The 4,266-nt window shown below is 47.1% G+C and overlaps 1 pseudogene; it reads right to left on the reverse strand.

Annotated features, from left to right (window-relative positions):
* Nucleotides 1–1,483: 1,483 nt before the first annotated feature.
* On the reverse strand, nt 1,484–2,002 carry LOC146187946 (uncharacterized; annotated as a pseudogene).
* Between the last annotated feature and the right edge of the window lie 2,264 nt (nt 2,003–4,266).

Consider the following 4,266-nt stretch of genomic DNA (forward strand, 5'->3'; position numbering starts at 1 on the left):
AGGACCAAAAAGGGTATGCACAAGATAGCAGAATGTCATGCCTATTAATTTGAGCTCCAAATAGTGGCACTGCTTGAGTGCATTGAAGTGGTAGACTACATTTGAATCTGATATTAGGCAAATGCTTTAGTCACACTAGGTGTTCAGTTATGAAGCGCACCAGCAACTGTGCACGCTGCTAGTCTGTTCCAAGTTGTTGGCCGCTTGTCTTGTCAGAGATGAGTGCGAAGTTGGACAGGCATTTAACTTGCATAAAAAGGAATCGGATTGGAGATTTCATATTTTTCTGTCACAAAGAGAAAACCACAATTATCAGAGGCATTTGACCTTAGAAAGTGGCTCCAAAACATAATTCAAATGCTCAAAAACTCTTATTACAATGCTCCAAAGCTGCTCCAAAATGGCTTTATTACTGCTCCCAAAGCTGCTCCAAAATGCTTGAGCCTGCTTCCACCCCTGATTTTGGTGTACATATATATATATATATATATATAATGTGTTGAAGGCTTTGATTTGTTGAATCAAAGGGCTGTCCTCTGATGGAGTAGAACCGCCCAGAGCTAGTGCAGAGATGGTGTCGTCTCTAATACCGGACCGCCGCATAGAAGTGCGCTTCTTACGAAGCACGTCATAGCTCTGGCAAAGTTTGATTACGTCACTGACTGTGGCAGGATTTTTCACCCATAGCATCTGGAACGCGTCGTCAGATATGCCTTTCATGATGTTTTCTATCTTATCCGCTTCGGACATTAAGGGGTCGACACGCTTGCACAGGTCAACGATGTCTTCTATGTAACTGGTGAACGACTCTTCGGCCTGCTGAGTGCGCTCGCGCAAGCGTTGTTCTGCTCGGAGCTTGCGAACTGCAGGGCGGCCAAACACTTCCGCAAAATTCTTCCTAAATGCAGACCAAGACGGCAGGTCTGCCTCATGGTTGCGAAACCAGAGGTTTGCCACGTCAGTCAGGTAAAAGATTACGTTACCTAATTTGGTAGTGTTGTCCCATCGGTTGTAAGTACTGACACGCTCGTACGCCGACAACCAATCGTCGACGTCTTGATCGGCCGTGCCACTGAAGAGGCATGGGTCACGCTGCCGTAGAGCTCCAGAACACAGGACCATGGTTGGGAGGGGTGGCGATGTTGAGGCAGTATCGTCCGGCATGGTGGAAGCAGATGGCAATGTGCGGCTTCTTAGTTCCAGGGTGGACGGGAATGTACCCAGCACCTCCACCAATTGTAGGGGTGTGTTTATTCGGTAAACCCAGATGGATCCAGCCGCTCAGGAGGAACTCGCTGCAGAGCGTCAGGCGTGGCGAATCAGCAAGGCAGCGACCAACTTCTTCGTCCTCGAGTGTGTCAGCACGCGATGCATGGCAGTGGCTATGAAGACGAAGATTACCACACTACAATATATATATATATATACATACATACATCCGAAAAAAGAGATGATCGAGGAGAAGTCGCCCTATACGCCACCCTCACAATTTCATGTACTTTCGAGAAAGGGACTTTTTTGCAAAATGTTTAACTGCATCATGCTTGTCGGTGACATTAAATGCGTAGTTGCAGAGAAGCGGACGCAAGAAACGAACCGATATAAGGGTCATGAGCTTATGCCTGTGCTCACCGCTGCGATCGCTCTTGCACATTAGCAGTTTTCATGCACAAAGAGCAGGGAAGGCGTACTCGAGCAATACAGTCAGTGGCTTCTGCAAGGTCGGAGCTTCCTACAGTGCGCGGTCAGCAAAAGCTCCTAATGAGTCAAGAACGAAGAGAAGCTGATCCGATGGATAGAGCAGCCCACCTCAGTCTTGACAGCGGGTGAATTGAAGGAGGGGCTGGTTGCTAGTTGGCTTTGTACACAAGCTGAGGCAGTCCTCGCAATCCATCTGCTCGCCTCGTCCAATGCAACCGCCTACATAAACTGTAGCCGAGATCTGAAGCGACGGCAGATGTTGCGGCAACATTGTAGTAGTAAGCCTCTCAGTTCAGTTCAGTCGTGTCCGACTCTTCGTGACCCTATGGACCATGTCACGCCACGCTTTCCGGTCTCTCACTATCTTCCTAACATCACATAACTTCGTCTGCAGTGCCTCGAGGATGTCATCTAACCATCGCGTTCCCTGCCTACCCCTTCTCCGACGACCCTCAACCTTTCCCAACATCAAATCTCTCTCCAGCGATTCCTCTCTTCTCATCAGATGACCAAAGTAGCTGAGCTTTAACTTTAGAATTTGGCTCTCCAATGAGCAGTCAGGGTTTATGGTCGACAATATCGACTGATTTGATCTTCTGGCAGTCCAAGGAGCTCTCAAGAGTCTTCGCCAGCACCACAATTCAAACGCGTCAATTCCTCGGCAATCAGCCTTTTTCACAGTCCAACTCTCGCATCCATACATTACAACTGGAAAGACCATAGCACGAGTTATACGGATCTTGGTTGGCAGACTAATGTCTCTGCTCTTACTAGGCGGTCAAGGCTAACCATTGCTCTCTTTCCCAGAAGCAGGCGTCTCCTAATTTCATGGCTGCAGTCTCCTTCCGAGGTAATCTTGGAGTCCAAGAAGAGAAGAGAAAATCTGTCACAGCTTCCACTTCTTGTCCCTTGATGCTCCAGGACTTGATAGGGCAAGACGCCAGGATCTTTGTCTTTTTAATGTTCAGTTTAAGCCCAAATTTTTCACTCTCTTCTTGTACGCGCATCAGAAGTCTCTTGAGTTCCACTTCACTTTCTGCCATTAAAGTGGTATCATCTGCATATCTAAGCTTGTTGATACGTTTTCCAGCAACCTTCACTCCAGCTGAAGACTCGTCCAGACCGGCCTTCCCCATGATGCACTCTGCATATAGGTTAAATAGGCAGGGCGACAGTATGCAGCCTTGCCTCACTCCTTTCTCAATCGGAAATCAATCAGTAAGACCATGCCCAGTTCTGACTGTGGCCTCTTGCCCTTCATACAGGTTGCTGAGGAGACAAATGAAGTGAAATGGAACTCCCATCTCTTGGAGAGCTTGCCACAATCTACTGTGATCTACGCAGTCAAACGCTTTCGCATAATCAATAAAGCAGAAGTAGATGGGTTTCTGGAACTCTTGCTTTTTCCATGATCCAGCGAAGGTTGGCAATTTGATCTCTAGTTCCTCTGCCCTTGCGAAACCCAGCTTGCACGTCCGGAAGCTCCCGATCCACATACTGCTGCAGCCTACCTTGGACGATTTTCAACATCACCTTGCTAGCTTGCGAAATAAGCGCGATCGTGCGGTAGTTGGAACAATCTTTAGCACTGCCTTGCTTTGGAATGGGGATGTAAACTGACCTCCTCCAATCCTGTGGCCACTGCAGGGTTGTCCAAATCTTCTGACATATTGTATGCAGAATGTTAACAGCATCATGGTTGAGGTTTTGAAGCAACTCTGCTGGAATGCCATCAATTCCGCTAGCTTTGTTCTTAGCAAGGCTGGCTAAGGCCCATTCAACTTCACTCTTCAGGATGCCCGGCTCGAGATCAGTAATCACAACCATCTTATGTTGGGTTTGCACTTTCGGGTCCTTCTTGTACAGTTCTTCTGTGTATTCCTGCCACCTCTTCTTTATCTCTGAGGCTTCAGTGAGGTCTTTGCCTCGTTTGTCCTTTATCACGCCCAGCTTAGCGCAGAAGCTTCCTTTGATATCTTTGATTGTCTTATACAGAGTTCTTGTGTTTCTTAATTGGCTGGTGTCCTCAACTGCTTGGCACTGTATGTTCAGAAAGGCACTCTTATCTCTCCTTGTTATTTTCTGAAAATCCGCAATGAGAACCTTGTATCTTTCTCTTTCCCTCATAACTTTTGCCATCCTCCTTTCCTCAGCTATTTGCAAAGCCTCTTCAGATAGCCAGTTTGCTTTCTTGCATTTCTTTTGCTTTGGAACCACCTTAGTAGCAACTTCTTGTATTATATCACGAACATCAGTCCACATCTCGTCGGGCTCTCTGTCTTCTAGATCTGATTCTTGAAATCGATTCCTCACTTCCACAGCATATTCTAATAGAATTTGATCCAGATCATACCTGAAAGGCCTTCTAGTTTTCTGCGTTTTCCTCAATCGAAGCTTAATTTTGGCAACAAGAAGGTGATGATCGGTGCCACAATCGGCCCCAGGCCTTGTTTTTACTGCTTGTATAGCGCTTTTCCATCTCTGCCGGCAAAGAATATAATCGATCTGATTCCTGTACTGACCGTCTGGTGAAGTCCATATGTACAGGCGCCTCTTGCGCTGTTG

The sequence above is a fragment of the Amblyomma maculatum genome, chromosome 5 (genome assembly GCF_055883805.1).
Source record: "Amblyomma maculatum isolate TAMU_Amacu chromosome 5, ASM5588380v1, whole genome shotgun sequence".
Taxonomy (NCBI): domain Eukaryota; kingdom Metazoa; phylum Arthropoda; class Arachnida; order Ixodida; family Ixodidae; genus Amblyomma; species Amblyomma maculatum.